This window comes from Eucyclogobius newberryi, unplaced genomic scaffold (assembly GCF_026437365.1).
Source record: "Eucyclogobius newberryi isolate DKJ021-1_F unplaced genomic scaffold, fEucNew1.0.hap1 SCAF_55, whole genome shotgun sequence".
NCBI classification, from domain to species: domain Eukaryota; kingdom Metazoa; phylum Chordata; class Actinopteri; order Gobiiformes; family Gobiidae; genus Eucyclogobius; species Eucyclogobius newberryi.
In genome coordinates, this window is record NW_027316223.1 from 399740 (window position 1) to 424641 (window position 24902).

The 24902-nt window shown below is 46.1% G+C and overlaps 4 non-coding genes across 4 annotated transcripts; 2 read left to right on the top strand and 2 right to left on the bottom strand.

Annotated features, from left to right (window-relative positions):
• Positions 1 to 1073: 1073 nt before the first annotated feature.
• Positions 1074 to 1145, top strand: trnam-cau (transfer RNA methionine (anticodon CAU)). Its single transcript has one exon. It is a non-coding gene; the product is annotated as a tRNA-Met (tRNA).
• A 10642-nt stretch (positions 1146 to 11787) lies between these two features.
• On the bottom strand, positions 11788 to 11860 carry trnak-cuu (transfer RNA lysine (anticodon CUU)). Its single transcript has one exon. It is a non-coding gene; the product is annotated as a tRNA-Lys (tRNA).
• A 330-nt stretch (positions 11861 to 12190) lies between these two features.
• Positions 12191 to 12300, bottom strand: trnal-caa (transfer RNA leucine (anticodon CAA)). The gene is made up of 2 exons: positions 12263 to 12300; positions 12191 to 12236 (listed from the first exon to the last, which is right to left on the bottom strand). It is a non-coding gene; the product is annotated as a tRNA-Leu (tRNA).
• Positions 12301 to 15710: 3410 nt separating this feature from the next.
• On the top strand, positions 15711 to 15793 carry trnal-caa (transfer RNA leucine (anticodon CAA)). Its single transcript has one exon. It is a non-coding gene; the product is annotated as a tRNA-Leu (tRNA).
• The last annotated feature ends 9109 nt before the right edge of the window (positions 15794 to 24902 follow it).

Here is a 24902-nt window from a genome sequence, read left to right on the forward strand (position 1 = left end):
GGTATGGGAATATCTAGTCTGTCCTGCTGGAACACTTGTAGCTGCATTATGTACAAGACTCGCTGTGGTTACGAGTACATTCAAGCTGGACGGAGGTGAAGAGAGGCATAGAAACATGGTATCGATTTGGGCGCAGCATGTGAAAATTTGTAATCAACCTTTAGCTTTTCTATGCATCTATAGACTAGCAGGTTGGTTGGTGTTTCTTTTTGGAGCATTTCTCTTAGACAATTGCCAGATTACACTGCAGTGAATTTTAGAGACCTTCACTGAAATATTTCAAATCAGCACATGTGGTGATTCAGTGCAAGCTCCCAGTCCCGCATTACCTTTGAACCTTGCAGCACTTATAAAATTCAAACAATATTATTTCATCCATCCACACTACCTGCAGGAAGGTGAGACAAAGTGGCCCATTCAGGCAGCCTGGGCGACATTCCCAACTTCCAGTATAGGTATGTCTCGCCAAACCTGAGCTTAGAATGCTTAGTAAAACATGCTGTCTCCATGAATTCATGGAGAGTTAAATCTGGTAATGTAATTGCGCTAGTTTCAGAAAATAATGTGGGTAATTTCCACTTTCTTAAACACAGTTTAAAGGTGTATTGTTGTTGTGGCCGAGAGGTTAAGGCGATGGACTTGAAATCCATTGGGTTCGATTCCTGTCAGCAACGTGTGTTTAGCAGCACAGATTTTGAGATTGCGTTCTATTCTATAAACCAGCATGTTTGGTGATGTTTAATTTCGGAGCCATTCTTTCAGAACGAGGGCATGTATGAAATCCTTGTTTCAATCCCCTGCATCTCCATTCAATATTCTGTTGATGGCACAAAGTGAAAAGTGTTGACTCCAGGTCTTGCTTGGAAAATAATCATGACAGGCAAGAGATGGTTATGTAGCTCAGTGTTAGAGCACAGTCTTTCGTAGCAAGATCCCAGTTCCACATTCCTTTAAAATTAGATTTCATATTTTGAAGCAATTTGAGTCTATTAGACGTATACAGCCCCATGGGCATTACGCACTGGCCTCTTGAACCGGGATTGTGGGTTTGAGTCCCATGATCATAGCCATTCAGCAGAGTGGCGCAGCGGTAGCGTGCTGGGCCCATAACCCAGAGGTCGATGGATCGAAACCATCCTCTGCTAGATTTTTTTTTACTTGCATTATTGCGATTGTCAATCCAAATGAACCAAGCTAGTCAGTAATGTGTTGGATGATGGAAGCCGATCTTCAGCGCAAGCTCCCAGTTCCACATTTGCTTTGAATCTAGCAGCACATTTCTTTTTTCCATCCTATATTGTTATTTCTTTTTTGGGGAAAAGGATAGCTGAGTAGTGAAAGAAGATGTAGGTCAAAAAAGACCCATGAATAGACATTTTGAAGCAATTTGAGTCTATTATGGGTACATAACCCCATAAGCAATATGCACAGGATACTAGCCTCCAAAATCCGGGATTGTGGATTTCAGGTCCATGGTCTAATAGGCTGAGCCACAAGGAAAATACTAATCCCTAGACTTGTTGCACGTGGAATGGGCTTATATCTATTACATACAGAACTGTTCCTTAACTCTCAAGCATCAATGAGGCCTTCTTTATACGTCATAAGGCGCTGGTACAGCTAGCAGCCCGGTGTAAACGCTCTCTCTTTTTTCTCACACTTATTGTGCTTTATCTCCTATATTTTGTAAATATAGTTAGTATATTTTTTCTATTTTACTGTAGGATAGGGACACGCGCTGGAATCATTTTTAATTCAACTGTTTTTGACTTTATTCGGCTGGATTGAGTGTTTTCGTCGTGTCGTGGCGATGTGTCTTGGCTCTGAGTCGGCGCCGTACCGCGCTTACACAAAGGAGGAACTAATGAAACTGCGGAGAACAGTCGTCTTACCCGGAGATCTTCACGTTATCCCGGCGGACATCATAAGGAAAACGCAACGAAGCAGACGGGCTGGACGTAAACTCCGAGAGAAGAGAGGGACAAACAGGAAGTCGGTTCCCGCCGTAGTCATGGGTAACGTGAGGTCCCTTCAAAATAAAATGACGGAAATAGCGAGCCTCATGCGGTCCCAGAGGATTTATAGGGACAGCAGTGTCTTGATTTTCACAGAGACCTGGTTAACAGCAGAAATGCCAGACTCTATTGTAGGTTTGGACAATTTTCATCTGCTGCGGGCGGACAGAACGAGAGAATGCGGGAAGAAAAGATATATTATCTGCCCCGGGAGTTCTCACATGTGATTTTGATCGCAGTCTATGTGGCCCCGTCTGCCAATGCTGAATATGCTTGTGAAGCACTGCTCTCCTGCACTTGTAGGCTGCAAACACAGCACCCACAGGCTCTCTCCCTCGTCTCTGGTGACTTTAACCACGCTTCTCCCTCTTCTGTTCTACCAACATACACCCAGTATGTTACCTGCCCCACCAGAAACAATAGAACATTGGACTTGTTTTTTGCCAACACCAAGGAGGCTTATTCCTCTTTCCCCCTCCCTCCCCTGGGCAGCTCGGACCACAACCTTGTACATCTGGGGCCTGTGTATGAACCCATCGTGCCCATGTGGGACAATAAAGGAATATCTTATCTTATCTGATCTGATCTGATCTGATCTGATCTTATCTTATCTTATTGATTGTTTTTGTCCATTCTATCATTTTAGAGCTCATGCTTAGCATGTATGAGGTCCTGGGTTCAATTCCCAGCATCTCCAACCAGCACTCACCTCCGCGTACAGCCCGTTGTCAGCCTGGAAGTGCCCCGGAGTCTGGTAAAATCAAGCCGAAAATAGACCCTCTCATGCCGGGTCTGGGCGCACTAAGAGCGGGAGGAGTGCGGGGCTCATTCAGAGGCTCCATGATCCGCCTTACAACCAGCTCTCACCTCCACGTACAGCCCGTGGTCAGCGTGACACTGTGCTCTGCCCCGAGCAATCAGAGCAAACAGCAAGCTTCTGGAAGTGCCCGCGAGTCTGGTAAAATCAAGCCGAAAATAGACCCTCTCATGCCCGGTCTGAGCGGCGCTTAGAGCGCGGAGGAGCGCGGAGCGCGGGGCTCCATTCAGAGGCTCTGTGATCCGACGCTCACCTCCGCACCTCCGAACCATGACTTGAGATTACGGCTGTGAAGGAGCCTTGGAAGCTGGATAAAACCAGAACGGGGCCCATCGATCGCGGTTCTCGTGTGGCCGTCAAACGAGCTCCTCCCCCGGTAGCCGCACAACCAGGAAATGTACCTGTTTCGATTGCGAAAAACGTCATTCTCAAAAACCGCCCGCCCGTCCCTCCCAGCATTACCATTTTGCACATCCCGCGTGAGAGCAGCGTAGGAATTTCTCGGGAGCAGCGTGATTTAGCCCGGGACTCTTGAGCTGAACGCTTATTTCCACGAGCCCAAAAAACGACTAAGTCCAATGGTATATAGTGTACTATTGCCGAAAAACGACAGAGTCTTTAGGTATAGTGTACTATTTCGGTTTTTACTCTAAGTCCCTCAGGGGCATATGGTGCTATACTATGATGGTCAGATCACCTCCAGGCCCCAGGGGAGTGCTTTTCTGGGGGCAAACAGTGCACTGATGATGGGGGATTATTTCATTTGGCTCATTTTGGTGTTTTTTCACATTTTAACCCATTTTCACCCCTTTTGCTCACAACTTCATACTACGGCCCGGAAAAACGACAGAGTCGCTCGGGTATAGTGTACTATTGCCGAAAAATGACAGAGTCTTTTCAGGTATAGTGTACTATTTCGGTTTTTACTCTAAGTCCCTCAGGGGCATATGGTGCTATACTATGATGGTCAGATCACCTCCAGGCCCCAGGGGAGTGCTTTTCTAGGGGCAAACAGTGCACTGATGATGGGGGATTATTTCATTTGGCTCATTTTGGTGTTTTTTCACATTTTAACCCATTTTCACCCCTTTTGCTCACAACTTCATACTACGGCCCGGAAAAACGACAGAGTCGCTCGGATATAGTGTACTATTGCCGAAAAATGACAGAGTCTTTTCAGGTATAGTGTACTATTTTGGTTTTTACTCTAAGTCCCTCAGGGGCATATGGTGCTATACTATGATGGTCAGATCACCTCCAGGCCCCAGGGGAGTGCTTTTCTAGGGGCAAACAGTGCACTGATGATGGGGGATTATTTCATTTGGCTCATTTTGGTGTTTTTTCACATTTTAACCCATTTTCACCCCTTTTGCTCACAACTTCATACTACGGCCCGGAAAAACGACAGAGTCGCTCGGGTATAGTGTACTATTGCCGAAAAATGACAGAGTCTTTTCAGGTATAGTGTACTATTTCGGTTTTTACTCTAAGTCCCTCAGGGGCATATGGTGCTATACTATGATGGTCAGATCACCTCCAGGCCCCAGGGGAGTGCTTTTCTGGGGGCAAACAGTGCACTGATGATGGGGGATTATTTCATTTGGCTCATTTTGGTGTTTTTTCACATTTTAACCCATTTTCACCCCTTTTGCTCACAAATTCATACTACGGCCCGGAAAAACGACAGAGTCGCTTGGGTATAGTGTACTATTGCCGAAAAATGACAGAGTCTTTTCAGGTATAGTGTACTATTTCGGTTTTTACTCTAAGTCCCTCAGGGGCATATGGTGCTATACTCTGATGGTCAGATCACCTCCAGGCCCCAGGGGAGTGCTTTTCTGGGGGCAAACAGTGCACTGATGATGGGGGATTATTTCATTTTGCTCATTTTGGTGTTTTTTCACATTTTAACCCATTTTCACCCCTTTTGCTCACAACTTCATACTACGGCCCGGAAAAACGACAGTCGCTCGGGTATAGTGTACTATTGCCGAAAAATGACAGAGTCTTTTCAGGTATAGTGTACTATTTCGGTTTTTACTCTAAGTCCCTCAGGGGCATATGGTGCTATACTATGATGGTCAGATCACCTCCAGGCCCCAGGGGAGTGCTTTTCTGGGGGCAAACAGTGCACTGATGATGGGGGATTATTTCATTTTGCTCATTTTGGTGTTTTTTCACATTTTAACCCATTTTCACCCCTTTTGCTCACAACTTCATACTACGGCCCGGAAAAACGACAGTCGCTCGGGTATAGTGTACTATTGCCGAAAAATGACAGAGTCTTTTCAGGTATAGTGTACTATTTCGGTTTTTACTCTAAGTCCCTCAGGGGCATATGGTGCTATACTATGATGGTCAGATCACCTCCAGGCCCCAGGGGAGTGCTTTTCTGGGGGCAAACAGTGCACTGATGATGGGGGATTATTTCATTTGGCTCATTTTGGTGTTTTTTCACATTTTAACCCATTTTCACCCCTTTTGCTCACAACTTCATACTACGGCCCGGAAAAACGACAGAGTCGCTTGGGTATAGTGTACTATTGCCGAAAAATGACAGAGTCTTTTCAGGTATAGTGTACTATTTCGGTTTTTACTCTAAGTCCCTCAGGGGCATATGGTGCTATACTATGATGGTCAGATCACCTCCAGGCCCCAGGGGAGTGCTTTTCTGGGGTCAAACAGTGCACTGATGATGGGGGATTATTTCATTTTGCTCATTTTGGTGTTTTTTCACATTTTAACCCATTTTCACCCCTTTTGCTCACAACTTCATACTACGGCCCGGAAAAACGACAGAGTCGCTCGGGTATAGTGTACTATTGCCGAAAAATGACAGAGTCTTTTCAGGTATAGTGTACTATTTCGGTTTTTACTCTAAGTCCCTCAGGGGCATATGGTGCTATACTATGATGGTCAGATCACCTCCAGGCCCCAGGGGAGTGCTTTTCTGGGGGCAAACAGAGCACTGATGATGGGGGATTATTTCATTTGGCTCATTTTGGTGTTTTTTCACATTTTAACCCATTTTCACCCCTTTTGCTCACAACTTCATACTACGGCCCGGAAAAACGACAGAGTCGCTCGGGTATAGTGTACTATTGCCGAAAAATGACAGAGTCTTTTCAGGTATAGTGTACTATTTCGGTTTTTACTCTAAGTCCCTCAGGGGCATATGGTGCTATACTATGATGGTCAGATCACCTCCAGGCCCCAGGGGAGTGCTTTTCTGGGGGCAAACAGTGCACTGATGATGGGGGATTATTTCATTTTGCTCATTTTGGTGTTTTTTCACATTTTAACCCATTTTCACCCCTTTTGCTCACAACTTCATACTACGGCCCGGAAAAACGACAGAGTCGCTCGGGTATAGTGTACTATTGCCGAAAAATGACAGAGTCTTTTCAGGTATAGTGTACTATTTTGGTTTTTACTCTAAGTCCCTCAGGGGCATATGGTGCTATACTATGATGGTCAGATCACCTCCAGGCCCCAGGGGAGTGCTTTTCTAGGGGCAAACAGTGCACTGATGATGGGGGATTATTTCATTTGGCTCATTTTGGTGTTTTTTCACATTTTAACCCATTTTCACCCCTTTTGCTCACAACTTCATACTACGGCCCGGAAAAACGACAGAGTCGCTCGGGTATAGTGTACTATTGCCGAAAAATGACAGAGTCTTTTCAGGTATAGTGTACTATTTCGGTTTTTACTCTAAGTCCCTCAGGGGCATATGGTGCTATACTATGATGGTCAGATCACCTCCAGGCCCCAGGGGAGTGCTTTTCTGGGGGCAAACAGAGCACTGATGATGGGGGATTATTTCATTTGGCTCATTTTGGTGTTTTTTCACATTTTAACCCATTTTCACCCCTTTTGCTCACAACTTCATACTACGGCCCGGAAAAACGACAGAGTCGCTCGGGTATAGTGTACTATTGCCGAAAAATGACAGAGTCTTTTCAGGTATAGTGTACTATTTCGGTTTTTATTCTAAGTCCCTCAGGGGCATATGGTGCTATACTATGATGGTCAGATCACCTCCAGGCCCCAGGGGAGTGCTTTTCTGGGGGCAAACAGTGCACTGATGATGGGGGATTATTTCATTTTGCTCATTTTGGTGTTTTTTCACATTTTAACCCATTTTCACCCCTTTTGCTCACAACTTCATACTACGGCCCGGAAAAACGACAGAGTCGCTTGGGTATAGTGTACTATTGCCGAAAAATGACAGAGTCCCTCGGGTATAGTGTACTATTGCCGAAAAACGACAGAGTCCCTCGGGTGTAGTGTACTATTGCCGAAAAACGACAGAGTCCCTCGGGTATAGTGTACTATTGCCGAAAAACGACAGAGTCCCTCGGGTGTAGTGTACTATTGCCGAAAAACGACAGAGTCCCTCGGGTATAGTGTACTATTGGCTGGAAGCTTGGTTTTTTTTCTAAGTCCAGCAGGGGTATATGGTACTATATTCTGGTGGTCAGATCACCTCCAGGCCCCAGGGGAGTGCTTTTCTGGGGGCAAACTGTGCACTGATGATGGGGGATTATTTCATTTTGCTCATTTTGGTGTTTTTTCACATTTTAACCCATTTTCACCCCTTTTGCTCACATCTTCAAACTCGGGCCCTGATTACAAGTTCTGACCAAATGATGACAAACACGGTATTTATTATGTATTTTTTTCATTTTTTTTATTTTTCCAACTTATACATCCATCATTGGTGCCAGGCAGGTTGTGGAGAAAGCAGTGAAGAAAGGAGAGAGCCATCACAGAAAAGATGTCCATCCAGGGTCAAGGTACCCTGCACTTTTACATATCCAAATGACAGCATTTAAAGTTTTTTAGCGTATGGTATCTCTCGTTGCATGGAACCGCACAAACGCCACACTGACGGCACCTGTACTTTGTTTGCCGCCTGCCTTTGGTACGAGAGCGGTCAGAGCACACGGCGCAGTCTGGACGTCCCTCTGCTTGACAAAGCCAATGACGCTCTGTGAGTCTCTGTGGCATTTCACCCTCCGGTCTTGAGCGCCTCTCTTGTTTTTTGGAGTGATCAGCCAGTAATGCATCAATAATGTTCTGAATGTAAACCTTTAAAGGTTTGTGTGGGCCTGGAGTGGATTTGGTGTATATGATGTGTGAGTTGACAATACTTATGCTTATAATGGCATTGAATATGCGATGATACCATTTCCGGGACCTGTGTGGAAAGAGGTATGTCTTCATCCTCTGGTCAGCAGTGTCCACTCCACCCATGTAGGCGTTGTACTGGTCGACACATACAGGTCTTTTGATGTCACGGAAGCCAGTGTCATCTGTCTTGGATCGGATCCTCCTCTGAACACAATCATTTCCATGGACTGTGGACAACATGGTGAGACGTTTAGTATCGTGCCAAGCACAAGCCAGGAGTTTTCCCTTTCTGCAAAAAACTGGGTCATCTCCTTTTTTCAGCTGTAAGACACTTTTACCAAGGCATTTTGGCATCCCCAACCTGGTAATCCTTACCGTCCCACACAGTCCAGTTTCCAAATCTGCTAATTCATTTGCAATTACAGGCGAGGTATAGTAACTGTCCATGTAAATCTCGTGTCCTTTGCCCGTAAAGGGAGAAACCAACTCACGGACAACTGCGTGTGTTGCACTGATGTTGCTTGCATTATTTTTGTACTGTCCAGTGTGCATTGACCAGCGCAAAACATACCCTGAACAGCTTTCACTCAGGGCATACACTCTATAGCCATATTTGTCAGGTTTATTCGGAGAGTAACATTTTAGTGAAGATCTCCCCTTGAAAGCTATTGTCATTTCATCTAAAGAAAGCTCCTTGATTGGACTGTAAACTGCTGCAAATTTGGGAATAATCAAATCTATTATTGGGCGGACTTTGAACAGTTTATCGTGCCCGGGCTCGCCTGTTCTCACATAATCATTATTGTTGACAAAATGAAAGAACGAAAGAATGATTTCAAATCTGTTTCTTGACATTACATTTCCAAATCCAGGCGTTTGTGTAAGCCAAAATGTTCCCCAGTAATCCTCGATTTCAGGTTTCTCAACAAGGCCCATGGAGAGATGCAAAGCGAAGAAAGCTTTCATTTCGGTGACTGATACATCATACCACTCAAGAAATCTTGAATGTGGCTTCAGAATCATAGGTGCCATACACTGATGTGCATATCTATTTGTCTCATCAGTAATGAAAGTCCAAAACTGATCGGTCAGAAAGAGTGACAGAATATCAAATGGATTAGCATCCGTCAGATCCATCTCTCCTGTGTAGCCAACTGGGTCTTCAAAAGGTTTGATCCATGCCTCAAATACCTCGACCTCTCTCAGCATGTCCCAGCTCTCATCCACCGGGCAAGTTTTACTACAGCCACTGGTTCCACTGGTTCCTTGCCTCCGTCTGTCCTTTGCACCTGTCCGTTGTTTCGAAGTCCCTTCATCTCCACTTGGAAATCCATCGTCACTCTCGGGGAGATAATACCCTTCAGAGTCAGAATCTGCTGTAAATTGCATGCCACGTGTACTTCCTCCAGCCACTTTTTTCCTTACCGGATCTGCCCTGGATCATACCTGGCTAATAAGAGGAAGTTGCACCGAACCGACCAATGACTGAAGTTATTCATTTTCTACTATTATTTCATAAATTTCCTTGTACGGTAAAGTCGCATTTCTGCGACTTTGGCGCTTAAAGGGTTAGTTTGTGTGAACTGTGAGTATACAGAATCAGATCCAATATTACAGTAGCACAAATGACCGTACCTATACTTTGGTAAAAAAACACATCAAACTGCTGTCTCTTTTTAAAGGAGTTTGATGTGGTTGTTGTTACATCAAACTACTGCGTCCTTTAAAAGTCCACATCAAGCTAATGCTTTTTTTTAAAGTCTATTGCAATTGAGATGTCAGTCGAGAGCCGTAACAGCAGTAGTGCATCCAAGAAAGCTGTGTATTGAATGGATATAGAACCTTTAGTGAAGCAGGAGCCAACAGGCTATTCACATCCTTGTGTAGGGTCTCAAACTACAGGTATTCAGTTTACGATTAAGGAAGATTTCTTAGCAGAAACGAGACAAGACGGGGCACCAGGGTAAAACCCAAAAAGCTAAGATACGGTCCTTAATCACGCTCGTTAAAAGGTTTGAAGGGTGTTTCACGATTCAGGGACTTACGCATAGTCTAATCAAACAAACAATAGTCAATAACTCTTTCGTGTAGTTTATTTATCAAAAGGGCAATCAAAAAGGGCACCGGAGCAGAAATGCGCACAGGTAAATCACAGGTGATGTTATATCAGATTTAACAGCAGATTTCATGCAGATAATGTTAAACCAGGGTTTTGCCTTTGATAATCAAACGTGTCTATGCTAATCTATATCAAAAAGAGGGAAAGTGAGAAGCTAAGGGAGGAGGAACAGCTGAGTTCTACCCAAATCACGCCACAAAAGAACCGCACACTGAAGTCGGCTTACGATTTTGTAGAACTCGGTCCGGCTGGTCCTTGTCCGCGGACGAGATCCGTGGCGAGGCAGCGGCGTGGAGCGGTGTGGCGGGCGAAGGCAGTGGCGTGCCGCGATATCCGTGACGCGGGGCGGCAGCGGTGGCGCGAGGCGGCGCGTGGAGCGGTGTGGCGGGCGAAGGCAGTGGCGTGCCGCGATGTCCGTGACGCGGGGCGGCAGCGGTGGCGCGAGGTGGCGCGTGGCGATGTCCGGGAGTTCCTTAGCGGTAGAACGCTTTAGCTGCGTGTTAGCTCCTCACGCGGCCTTTACTCAGATGAGAACGTAGCGCTGATCCACGTAAACGGCGTAGATTACTTAAAAAATAGTAGAAGCGAAGTAGAAAAGAAAGTCTCTGTCAGGTTTAGCGCTTAAGCTTAGTTCCAGGTGTTTCCAGGTGTTTTCAGAGTTCAGGGGGGCGATGAGGCTGGCCTAGTCTTGTCGACCCACGTGGCGGACGCTTTGTTGAGACAAAGGAAAAGTAAACAGGCTGGTCCGTGGAGACGGCTTCAAAGAGATAGACAAAGGCTTGAACAAAAAAAAAGGAAGAAGAGAGCAAGAAGAGAAGAGAGGAGAAGAGAGCGTTCCAAGCTCGGAGGGTCTTTTTGTCACCTAGTGCCGCAGGGCACGCTGGGAGCGAAAGGGGCGGGCGCTACTGCGACGACACGTTAAACACTTTTGGCAGTTTGTGCACATTATTCCTTGAGGTAGATACATTTTACATCTTCTTTCACCTGTGATGGGCACTCGAGTTAAAGCATTGGGAATATAAAACCTTAAACAGTGGAAAAATACGTAACACAAGGTGAAACATGAGGTGTACGGAGTTGATTCGGACAAACATTCATGGCATAATCACATAAAACATAGTTTTCATCGGGGCGTCCTCCTGTAAGACTGTGGGGGAGAAGGTCTGTTATCGCCAAAGTCACAGCGGCTCCCTGCGGTGAGGGAGAGAGGGAGAAAGAAAACCCCCCAATGTTCAAAGAGAGTTTTTCTGTTATCTGGCCGTGGAATATCCATCTCCATTCCCCTACACTTGCAATGAGGTCAAATATAGGACAAACCCATTGTCAGGAGTGGGATTAGAACCCATTCCTCCACTTGTAGACCAAATTTGCTTACGCTTAGGTAGGAGTTTACCTTGACCCTGACACCTTGGACATTTCAGCGATGCTGACATTGAGCTCTCTTATCTCGAAGATAACGTTCCAAAAATCAGTACAAAGTAAATGCTTTGGCAACCTTACACTAGATGAAGTCTTTCCAATTATGTACAGTCCATATAAAGAGATGACTTTAACAGGTGATGAGAATTGAGTGAAATAGTTCAAATCTCATTGTTACAGAGGGTTTAATTCTTCTTCTTTCGGTTCCAACAGAAGAAAATTTATGACCAAGATTTCACGGGTTGTAATGGCGAGCAGTCCATAAAGCTTAAAATTAACTCCGCCCAACGTGGGGCTCGAACCCACGACCCTGAGATTAAGAGTCTCATGCTCTACCGACTGAGCTAGCCAGGCTGGCTGTCCAAAAGGCAAAAAAAGGTCATAATGAAAACCCAGAATTTTTCAGTACTAAGTGGTAAATTAATCTGTCACTTTAATTTCTCAGGGAGTGGTCACAATTACAGTATAAGACATATGATACAGTTCACTCTGAATGTACTCAATGCTTTGACAGTACAGCATCTACGTAGTAGATTGGCCATCACATCACAATTCATCATTGGAAGTAACACTTCATTTGAAATCTTAAGCCAATACGACAATTTTTCATCCATTGTCACACATATGTACTTGTAAATTAGGGTGTAAAAATGGCTTCCTTTCCAAAGGAAATATTTTTTTTTTTGTCAGGAGTGGGATTTGAACCCACGCCTCCATTCAGAGACCAGAATCCCCTGTGGCGAGGAAGGAGTTTACCTTGAGTCTGGCGCCTTAGACCGCTCGGCCATCCTGACACTTTATTTATGTGAACTGTGAGTATACAGAATCAGATCCGTTATTACAGTAGCACAAATGACCGTACCTATACTTTGGTAAAAAAACACATCAAACTGCTGTCTCTTTTTAAAGGAGTTTGATGTGGTTGTTGTCACATCAAACTACTGCGTCCTTTAAAAGTCCACATCAAGCTAATGCTTCGTTTTAAAGTCTATTGCAATTGAGATGTCAGTCGAGAGCCGTAACAGCAGTAGTGCATCCAAGAAAGCTGTGTATTGAATGGATATAGAACCTTTAGTGAAGCAGGAGCCAACAGGCTATTCACATCCTTGTGTAGGGTCTCAAACTACAGGTATTCAGTTTACGATTAAGGAAGATTTCTTAGCAGAAACGAGACAAGACGGGGCACCAGGGTAAAACCCAAAAAGCTAAGATACGGTCCTTAATCGCGCTCGTTAAAAGGTCTGAAGGGTGTTTCACGATTCAGGGACTTACGCATAGTCTAATCAAACAAACAATAGTCAATAACTCTTTCGTGTAGTTTATTTATCAAAAGGGCAATCAAAAAGGGCACCGGAGCAGAAATGCGCACAGGTAAATCACAGGTGATGTTATATCAGATTTAACAGCAGATTTCATGCAGATAATGTTAAACCAGGGTTTTGCCTTTGATAATCAAACGTGTCTATGCTAATCTATATCAAAAAGAGGGAAAGTGAGAAGCTAAGGGAGGAGGAACAGCTGAGTTCTACCCAAATCACGCCACAAAAGAACCGCACACTGAAGTCGGCTTACGATTTTGTAGAACTCGGTCCGGCTGGTCCTTGTCCGCGGACGAGATCCGTGGCGAGGCAGCGGCGTGGAGCGGTGTGGCGGGCGAAGGCAGTGGCGTGCCGCGATATCCGTGACGCGGGGCGGCAGCGGTGGCGCGAGGCGGCGCGTGGAGCGGTGTGGCGGGCGAAGGCAGTGGCGTGCCGCGATGTCCGTGACGCGGGGCGGCAGCGGTGGCGCGAGGTGGCGCGTGGCGATGTCCGGGAGTTCCTTAGCGGTAGAACGCTTTAGCTGCGTGTTAGCTCCTCACGCGGCCTTTACTCAGATGAGAACGTAGCGCTGATCCACGTAAACGGCGTAGATTACTTCAAAAATAGTAGAAGCGAAGTAGAAAAGAAAGTCTCTGTCCGGTTTAGCGCTTAAGCTTAGTTCCAGGTGTTTCCAGGTGTTTTCAGAGTTCAGGGGGGCGATGAGGCTGGCCTAGTCTTGTCGACCCACGTGGCGGACGCTTTGTTGAGACAAAGGAAAAGTAAACAGGCTCGTCCGTGGAGACGGCTTCAAAGAGATAGACAAAGGCTTGAACAAAAAAAAAGGAAGAAGAGAGCAAGAAGAGAAGAGAGGAGAAGAGAGCGTTCCAAGCTCGGAGCGTCTTTTTGTCACCTAGCGCCGCAGGGCACGCTGGGAGCGAAAGGGGCGGGCGCTACTGCGACGACACGTTAAACACTTTTGGCAGTTTGTGCACATTATTCCTTGAGGTAGATACATTTTACATCTTCTTTCACCTGTGATGGGCACTCGAGTTAAAGCATTGGGAATATAAAACCTTAAACAGTGGAAAAATACGTAACACAAGGTGAAACATGAGGTGTACGGAGTTGATTCGGACAAACATTCATGGCATAATCACATAAAACATAGTTTTCATCGGGGCGTCCTCCTGTAAGACTGTGGGGGAGAAGGTCTGTTATCGCCAAAGTCACAGCGGCTCCCTGCGGTGAGGGAGAGAGGGAGAAAGAAAACCCCCCAATGTTCAAAGAGAGATTTTCTGTTATCTGGCCGTGGAATGTCCATCTCCATTCCCCTACACTTGCAATGAGGTCAAATATAGGACAAACCCATTGTCAGGAGTGGGATTAGAACCCATTCCTCCACTTGTAGACCAAATTTGCTTACGCTTAGGTAGGAGTTTACCTTGACCCTGACACCTTGGACATTTCAGCGATGCTGACATTGAGCTCCCTTATCTCGAAGATAACGTTCCAAAAATCAGTACAAAGTAAATGCTTTGGCAACCTTACACTAGATGAAGTCTTTCCATTTATGTAGAGTACATATAAAGAGATGACTTTAACAGGTGATGAGAATTGAGTGAAATAGTTGCAATCTCATTGTTACAGAGGGTTTAATTCTTCTTCTTTCGGTTCAAACAGAAGAAAATTTATGACCAAGATTTCAAGGGTTGTAATGGCAAGCAGTCCACTTTTTGATTCTCAGTTTGTTGGCAAGGAATGACTGATGTGGACCCATTTTGGATGAAAACCGTGTTTTGCGTTTGTGGAAATGAGCATCATGGAAGGATGTATGGGCTCTGTGGCGCAATGAGTCGCTAATGGTGAGAGAACATATTTGTTTTTTACAATGGAAAGTCTGCTCGCTTTACTATCTGATGAAAGGCACTGCTGAACGAGGTTCAATTGCCAAGTGTGCTTGAAAAAGTAAGCAAATACATCGGCATTATGTCAAATAACATTATCTTGCAATTTTTCCTCAATATCCAGATTAACTGCAGTATATTGAGTGCGCAATAAATTGGCGAGAGTCGATTGATTGAAAAACTTCCAGTTTTTTTATAGCTACATTGGTACAGGGGATTTAGCTTAAAGGTAGAAAGATTGATGCCCTCGCTCTCCATTAAACACAGTTGATTGGACAGGGGCTGAACTTTCGAATGTTGCTGGCTCGCTTTAAAAAAAAAAAAAGATATTGCGGCTTGTAGAGTCGCAATTATTATACCATGTGGGCTGTATGACTCTGTGGCGCAATTGGGCAGCGCGCTCTGCTGTTAACCGGGAGGTTGGTGGTTCGAGCCCACCCAGGGACGATTGGAAGAGCAATTGCAGGCAAAGTCTACGAGGTAAAATTGGTCAATGAATATCGACTAACAGGTTCGAGTAGCATTTTTGAAACGCAGGGTAAACTCCCAATGGATATGGAGTCCGTCGCCTTAACCGCTCGGCCACAACGATACGCTGATACACCGCCCCCTGTAAGTATTATCATTAGTAAGCCATGCCACCTCCCCGGCTTGACCTGCAGGTGTCGCAATTGCGCACGCGCCCGTTTTACTCTCTCTCTCTTTCTCTCTCTCTTTCTCTCTCTCTCTTTCTCTCTCTCTCTCTCTCTCTCTCTTTCTCTTTCTCTCTCTTTCACTCTACTTCTTCATCGTAAGGACATAATTTTTTTTTTTTTTTTTCATCCTTATTATTTAAAATAAAATAAAAATTGACACAATAGCATTTAAAAAAATATCTATATATTATTTTTCTCTTTTCGGCGTTGTCGCATTCTTTATTCAAAATAGTAGCGTGGCGGCGGCGGCGACCGACCGACCGACCGACACCCCTTTTACAAGCGAGCAACGCCATTATAGGCTTTCACCAGGATGGCCGAGCGGTTAAGGCTTCGGACTCAAGATCCGACGGGCGGTGGCCCTCGTGGGTTCGGATCCCATTCCTGGTATAAGCTTCTTGGACAAATATAAAAAATAAAAAAAACACAACACAGGAAATTTTTGGCGGCGGCAAGGCAACGGCGGCAACGGCAGCGATCGTAAGGTCGACAGATACTTAGGTCCGAGCGCAGCGCGGGCAGTAGCTGGGGGCGCACTCGCCACACACGTGTACGAGGCACCCTCGGTACACGTTCGTCGTTTTAGTGTCCTTGCTCCTGGGGCATATTCGGCACCACTTCCTCTTCGCGGGTACAGCAGCGGGTTCTCTTCCTCCTCCTCCTCCCCCGCTCTCTCCCCTCTCCTCTCCCCTCTCTTCTCCCCTCTCCCGAGATGTCCCCGATGACGCCAGGTCATCCCCCCCCCTCCCCCTCCCCCTCCCTTCCTCCTCCCTCCCGCGTATACGAGGCGCGACGAGCGCGCTCCCCAGCTGCTCCATGAACAGCCTGCGTCTGTGGCGTTTGCCGACCATCCACATCAGGTTCAGCTCCCGCCACAGGACGAAAGCATTGTACGCGGACACGTCGATCATGTTGTGGAACAGGACGAGGGCCCACCGGCAGGTTTTCCTCCTGCAGCTGTAGGTACCTGTCACCTTGTCCAGGTTGTCCACGCCTCCCTTGGTGCGATTGTAATGCAGCGCGGCCGCCGGTTTGCTCGGAGGAGGAGGCTCGCCGCCGCCGCGATTGCCGTCTCCGTAGGTGGCGCCGCACCGTGGTGAGGATCTGCAAGTTCTTGCTCTTCTTCGCCAGGTAGGAGACCAAGGCGACCGAGGGGACTCCGTTCGTTGCCGTAGCCGTTGGAAGAGGTCCCCGGCGCGGTCTCGCCCAACGTGAACACGAGACGGAAGACGCGATCGCCCTGCGCTTCGTGTCGACCAGTTCCCGCGGGAACTCGCTCCTGTTGGCGCGCAGCGTCCCCAGCAGGGTGAGGCCGTCCCTCTCGAAGAATAGCCTGCGGGCGAGCTCGTACGAGGTGAAGAAGTTGTCGCACGTGACGTTGCGCCCCCCCCGGCCCCCCTTCCCAGTCCCTCGGTGAGATCGAGCACGACCCGCGTGGCCAGGTTCTTCTCCGGAGGCGCGCGCTTATCGGATTTCCCGGTGTAGACCTGCATCTTCCAGGCGTAACTGGACAGCGAGTCGCACGCGACCCACAGCTTGATTCCGTACTTCGCCGGCTTTGAGGGAAGGGGCAGCGACCTGTCAAAGAAGAAAGAAGAACGAAGAAAGAAGAAGAAAGAAGAAGGAAGGAAGAAGAAGAAGAAGAAGAAGAAGAAGAAGAAGAAGAAGAAGAAGAAGAAGAAGAAGAAGAAGAAGAAGAAGAAGAAGAAGAAGAAGAAGAAGAAGAAGAAGAAGAAGAAGAAGGGGAAAAAAAATAAAAAAAAATAATGAAGGAAAAACAAGAACACAAGAACAACAAATATTATTTAATTTGAATTTACTTTTCATGATTTATTGATTTATTAATTTATTAATTTATTAATTTATTGATTTATTGATTTATTGATTTATTGATTATTATTATTTTCTCTTTTTTTTTCTCCATTTGTTTAAATAAAAAAAATCACCTCTAAACGAAACCAGCCTCTCGTCTACGGTGACCTTGGATCCCGGATTGTACATGAGCGGCAGTCGCTTGCACCACAAGTCCCACAGCTCCCTGATGGGCGCCAACTTGTCTACTCCTACTTCTCCTCCTCCTCGCCTTGCCTCTCAAGCGACGGCTTGGAGGTCCACGAGATTTCCCCGCGTTTAGAGAGCATAAGGTGTTCGTCGTCGCCGCCGCCGCCGCCGCCTTCTTCTTCTTCTTCTTCTTCTTCTTCTTCTTCTTCTTCTTCTTCTTCCCCTCGCAAGTTCTGATTGATTGGCTTCAACAAAGATTACTGTCAGAGGATTATAGTGGTCATTTCTTTGTTTCATTTCTTGCTTATAATAAGTCCTATAAAAGTCCTGTCTCTCCAAGTCAAAGGATTCCTTCAACACATCAATGCTTTTCATTTGAGTTTCTTTTGCAATGCGGTGAAACGTTTACGCCTTTTGTAATCCAGGCGTTGAATCATAAGCTTGGTCATAAGAAAACCAGCTCCAGATTTTAACAGCTTTGTTTAGTTTGTATGCTTTGGTTGGCTCCTTTCAGGGGGTAAGCACAGATTTTACCCAAAGATTCTTCATGTTTCTGCACTTTTTCAAAAGAGTAACGCTACTCTCGGGGCACTCAAGGTTCCACTGAGATTTGAACTCGGATCGCTGGATTCAAAGTGTGCTAACCATTACACCATGGAACCTCAAAATGCTCCCTGGACGGATAACGGTGATCCAAAGCTACAAGTCTTTACATCAATCATCCCTTGCCAAAAAAATGAGAAACAAGGAGTGCAAACAGTGCAAACAATCTTGATGTGCAGCAATACTTTTCCCTCTCTTAATGCAAAGTGTAGCAGCAGTAAACTTGAGGGAGAAAGGTATGGGTTTGAGGGCTCTTCTTGTGGGCTTTACTCTCCTTGTAAATATTTTTCATAGACAAAAGAGTAGGCATTTCCTGTTTACTAAACAGGCCCTTTGACCAAGGAAGCCCCAGCGCCGTAATGATTTCCTGGTTTCCTTACATAATTACATACAGTGGTTACTTCTGGGATTGTATTTCTTGCTTGCTCTGGCAAGGTGAGCAGTCGTCCCTGGGTGGGCTCGAACCACCAACTTTTCGCCTACCAGCAGAACGCACTAGCCGATTGCGCCACAGAGGCGAGAATCTTGACATACCCATAAAAGGTTTAACCCTCTAATTGCAATTAAAAATGAAGAAAAACTCTGGATTCAGAGCGCTAGCCGCTATACCGTTGAACCACACCTTTCTACAGGATGTCCTGTTTTGAAAATAAGTATGACATTTGATCATTGGGCTATATCAAAGAGAGCAGCATTGAAGTAGGCAAACTTCTGCTTCATAGTTTCATTGTGTGGTGGTCATCACATCTGCCCTACACGCAGAAGGTCTTGGGTACAACATTCAGCGAAACCAAACATGTTACCAAACATGTTCATGCTAACAATGTTCCAATGAAAGCTTGCTGTTTATGTTTTATAGATCCTTTCCATGCCATTTATGTCCTGATCTCGCAAAATATCCAATAGACCCAGCATTCCTATTCATTGTATTTTTGAGCAAAGACTAACTTTCAGGTACACATGCCCAAACCCGGGATTGAACCAGGGACCTTTAGATCTTCAGTCTAACGCTCTCCCAACTATTTCGGCTACTTTTTCAAAAATTTAGGCAAGGGAGCGAAACGTGTGGCATAACGTAGCGAGAAAATGAACTAGTTCTGTGTGTCCTTTTTTCTTTTCTTTTGATTAAAAATAAAAACAATACAGGACACGACCAGGGAGCAAAAATCGAAATAAAAAGAACATAAATAGCACTAAACATAAAATAAAAACAAAATCACATTTAAATGAAAATAGGGGTCCTACTTGGTCCAAAGTCGATCAAATTAGTGCTTATCCAAATTAAGCCTGAATGTCACTGTTTTCCATTCATCCAATGTCTAATGTCTGTTACTATGTCAGTCAAGTCTTTGATCGTTGGCGTGGTTGGTGTCGAGCATTTCTTTGTGATGGCCTTTTTCTCTACAGCCAAAAGTATGTTCCAAGGGTATCCATTTATTGTGTCCATGGCAGGAGTGTTGAGGCCCAAGTACATAGTTTTTAATTTGAGTGGGATGGAAAAGTCAAAAACAGTCTGCAGTGCCCTTTGAATTTCAGTCCATTATTTTTGAGCAACAGCACAGCCCCAAAACACCTGATAGTGGTTTGCCTGCTGGGTTCTCCAGCAGTTAGCATTTCCTTGTGAATAATGGACACTTTGACATGGTGTGGTGAAAAAAACATATTTTTCCCCTTCAGGCATGTGATTTTGTGGTCTTCCTCAGGGCTGTTCCTACATTTCCACACTCTTGGTCAGACAAAACCAGGTTAACTTCTCGTTCCCATTGGTTTAGAATATACTCAGCAGAACGTTGTCCAGATTACCAATGCATTGAGATCATTTAGAAATGATTCCCCTCGCAAGTTCTGATTGATTGGTTTCAACAAAGATTACTGTCAGAGGATTATAGTGGTCATTTCTTTGTTTCATTTCTTGCTTATAATAAGTCCTATAAAAGTCCTGTCTCTCCAAGTCAAAGGATTCCTTCAACACATCAATGCTTTTCATTTGATTTTCTTTTGCAATGCGGTGAAACGTTTACGCCTTTTGTAATCCAGGCGTTGAATCATAAGCTTGGTCATAAGAAAACCAGCTCCAGATTTTAACAGCTTTGTTTAGTTTGTATGCTTTGGTTGGCTCCTTTCAGGGGGTAAGCACAGATTTTACCCAAAGATTCTTCATGTTTCTGCACTTTTTCAAAAGAGTAACGCTACTCTCGGGGCACTCAAGGTTCCACTGAGATTTGAACTCGGATTGCTGGATTCAAAGTGCGCAAACCATTACACCATTGAACCGCAGAATGCTCCCTAGACGGATAACGGTGATCCAAAGCTACAAGTCTTAACATCAATCATCCCTTGCCACAAAAATGGGAAACAAGGATTGCAAACAGTGCAAACAATCTTGAAAAAAGCGAGCCAGCAACTTTCGAAAGTTCAGCCCCTGTCCAATCAACTGTGTTTAATGGAGAGCGAGGGCATCAATCGTTCTACCTTTGAGCTAAATCCCCTGTACCAATGTAGCTATAAAAAAACTGGAAGTCTCTCAATCAATCGACTCTCGCCAATTTATTGCGCACTCAATATACTGCAGTTGATCTGGATGTTGAGGAAAAATTGCAAGATAATGTTATTTGACATAATGCCGATGTATTTGCTTACTTTTTCAAGCACACTTGGCAATTGAACCTCGTTCAGCAGTGCCTTTCATCAGATAGTAAAGCGAGCAGACTTTCCATTGTAAAAAACAACCATGTACTCTCACCATTAGCGACCTTTGAATCCCCTTGCAAATTATGCCTAGAAGTCCAATGCGCTATCCATTGCGCCACAGAGCCCATACATCCTTCCATGATGCTCATTTCCACAAACGCAAAACACGGTATTCATCCAAAATGGGTCTACATCAGTCATTCCTTGCCAACAAACTGAGAATCAAAAAGTGAAAAGAGTGCAGTTAATCTGTGTGTGCAGGGATACTTTTCCATCTCTTATTCCAATTTGTAACAGCAGCGCATTTTCTGTCGTTGTAAATAATTTGCATGCTTGAATGGACAACTGAGTAGTAGTAGGTTTGAGATGGGCCGGTATTTATTTAGCACTGTGGCATCAAGACTGCTCTTCTTTAAGAGAGGCTTAATGACTGCAGTTTTAAGGCTCTTGGGAAAATTCCAGATCCAAGCAACATGTTGACTTTTTCATTGATTGGAGCCAACAGACTGCTCACCATAGACTTTAAAAATCTAGTAGGCAATGCATAAAGGCAGCATGTAGTGGAACTCAGACTTGTGGTGATCTCTTGGAAAGTTTTGTCAGCCACAAATGCAAAATGGGTTAACTCCAGTTGTCTAGTTGGCTGCGTGCTTGTTATCTGCAAATAATGGTATTATTAATGTTCTGAAATGAGTCTTGCAAAGAACACTGCAAACTCATTGCACCTGGAGAAATACAGAAACCATCAGACAAAGTAACATTTACCACACTGGAATTTGAAATATTAACCCGCTTTGTCATTAGCAGGTCCAGAGTGTGCCATTTGCCCTCTGTGGGGCCACTCAGGTGCTGAGTAAGACCAAAGCTTCTGATGACAGCGCCAAGCTCTTTAGAAGAAGACGAGGTTGAGCGGGACGTGAAGGAAGGAAGGAACAGTCACTCACGTACGGGAAACTCCTACCAAGCAGTGGCCAGCCTATAGCACACTGGGATTCTGTGGTAATTGAACCAAGTTTAGCAGTTCCTTTCATCAGTTAATAACACAAGCAGGCTTTCCTATTTACCAATGTAGATAACAGGGGTTACAACAGTGACTCTGGTGGGTCTCGAACTCACAGCCTTTGAATGCCTTTGCAACTTTTGTCTGATTCCCCTTTTTCACAAAAGCAAAACAGTCATCCGAAAACAGTCTACATCAATCAATCCTTACCATCAAACTGAGAAACAAGGAGTGAAAAGAGTGCATTTACTCTGTTTATTCAGGGATACTTTTCAATCTCTAATTGCAAAATGTAAAAGAGCTCTTTCGGGTGATAAGTTTTTCTGTACATGTAAACAACTGATTTGCTTGAAAGGCTATCATGAAGGCACTGCTGGGATTTGAACCCAGGATGTCCTGTTTACTAGACAGCCACAACGCCTCTTAAATGCTACTCCACCTGTTTCAGCTAGATATTCAGTGACCAATGTTAACTCGTAGATTTCGCCTTTTTGAGGTGCGTGCAATTTGTGGTGTGCTGCATGGTCTGGAGCTGGAGGTTTGGGAGTTTTTTGGAGTTTTTAATCGTTATTTTGATCATTTTCATTTACTTTTTTCAGTTTTTTTGTTTGTTCCCCTCCCAGTAAACTTACTGGGAGGTGGATTTTTTGTTTTTTTGTGAGCATGGCTCAAAGGACGGACAACACGGCATCGGACACTGGAATGGACACGACAAAGGCAAGACAAAGTTTGAAAGAATCAGTAAATAATAGAAAGAACAAAGAAAGAAGGATGAAATTTATGAAAGAACTCACTGTGGTATTGGAACTAACGGAGGGAGCACAAATCACGCCACTAGCTTTTTTGAAATCAACTCAGGAGGTGTGCGGCTCCATAGTAGCGTGCAGACTCATCTCAAAGGACAAATATGAAGTAACCGTCAGTACCACCAAAGCGAAGGAGCGGCTCCTGGATGGGTACTGCATTGGAGGAGTCAGGGTTCACGCCCGTGACATCTCGGTTGATGAGCTGGTCATGTCCTTCATGGGGCTGCCGGCTTATATCGAGGACGAGGAGATCCTGGCCAAGCTCTACGCCTGGGGGGTCTCTGCGGTCTCCGAGGTGAGGAGGAGAATGTGGCCGGGGACGAACATGGCGGACGGCACCAGGTTTGTACGGGTAAGGTTCACGGACACGGTGCAGTCCTTACCGTATTCTGTCAGGTTTGACACCGCGGGGGGCCCCGAGTACTTCAGGGTAATACACGACAGGCAGGTGCGGGTGTGTAGGGGGTGTCTCCAGCCTGGCCATATTCTGAGGGAGTGCCCTGACTTTCTGTGCCGCAACTGCGGGAGCCAGGGGCATTACGCGCGCGAGTGTGTCGCGCAGTGGGCCCCGAAGTGCAGAGAGTGCCGCATGTTCCGCCACTTATGTCCGTGTGGTGCGGGTGACAGAGAGGAGGACAGAGGGGAGGACAGAGGGGAGGACAGGGAGGACGCCATTGGAGGAGAGAGCAGTGACGTGGCCCAGAACGTGCCCGCAACTGCTCTCTCCGAAGTAGAGGAGGTTTTGGAGGAGGAGGCTGTGGAGGAGTCAGGGGAGCCAGAGGTGTTCGGCTCCTCTTGCTCCTCTGACTCCTCAGACGAGGAGGCGCCCGTCGCACTGGAGATGGTGCTCGGCTCAGCGCTGGCGTCTGGGAAGGTGGGAGCAGGACAAACTGCTCCTCCTGACCAGAGGGAAGGGACTCGTGAGGGTCCAACTCCTAAGCCCGTGGAGGCAGAGGCTGAACCCGGGAGGAGGATGGGTGCGGGACAGGCCCCGCATCTTACCTCCAAAGGGGGGGACATCACCACAGGGCTGGGTGATGATCCCAAGCTCCAGTCGGACGGTGGTAAGAGGGGACAGGTGGAGAAGAAGGAAAAGAAAGGGACAAGACGCAGGAAGCAGGTGGCAGGAGATGGAGAGGGCGCTGCTGCTCAGAGCGGCTCCACCTCCTCCGCCTCCTCCATTCCAGCCACATCAAAAGCGCCAGCAGAAAGCTCCATCAACCCACCATCCTCCACACGCAGCTCTGCCCCACGAGGTGAGCTTGAGACTGTTTTTAATGATGACTTCATGGATTTCTCCACCCGTGAAGTCAGAAAAAGAGTGTGGGAGTCAGATGCGACGGGCGCCAAAAAGAAGTCGAAATAAAAGATGGGTTGTATCCTCCAAAGTCTCCTCTTAATGGCGTTCTCCTTGTCCTCTTGGAACGCAGGCGGCCTGCGGAGCCCAGTGCGGATGCAGAGCGCGTTACACTTTTCCAAGTGGGACGTGCTCTGCATCCAAGAAACGCATTGGGATGTCAGCCACGCGCAACGAGTGCGGAACGTGGGAGTAGGCTCTGTATTTTGGGCCCTGGGCACGGCGTGCTCGCGCGATGTGGCCACGGTGGTGAGGCCTGGTGTCTTAGGCCAACCCACCCTGGTACACGCCGACCCAGAGGGCTCCTTCCTGGTCCTGGACTTCACGGACACAGTGAAGTTCAGACTAATTAATATCTACGCCCCGAACGATGATGGTCTGAGGAGGCAATTCTTCAAAAAAATATTTCGCTTTGCAAACGACAATACAATCATAATCGGTGACTTTAATACAACACTTTGCAAGACAGACATCGGCATTAACAACTCTTTTAAAAACAGCACTGCCAGGACAGCCCTGTTGGAAGAAGCCGCCAGCAGGAACCTGACGGAGGTGTGGCGGTTCGTCCACCCCTTCCTGAAGGATTTCTCCAGGTGGCAGGGCGTCCTGAAGCAGTCCCGCATTGACCTCTGTTTTGCCTCCTCAGACCTGGCACAGAGAGTCAGTGGTGCTTCCTACAAGTGGTCAGGCTTGAGTGATCACTCCACTTTAGATATTTATTTTGGGTTAGTTTCATCACCGAGGAATGGAGGACTGTGGGTCCTAAACAGCTCCATCCTCGGTGATGAAACTTTTTGTAGGAAAATGGACTTTTTGTTTGATGTATTTGACATGGAGCTGGAGCTGATCGACAGCGTGGTCGATTGGTGGCCGACGGCAAAAACACGCATTAAAAAGCTCTGTGTCAATTACAGCAAACACAAGGCGTGGCTGTCGACCAGGAGGGAGACCGCTCTCCGCCAGCGCCTGCAGGTCCTGGACCAGGGCGCAGCTTCCACCACTGGCCCTGTGGATCCAGAGTACCTGGTGGTGCGCGCTGAG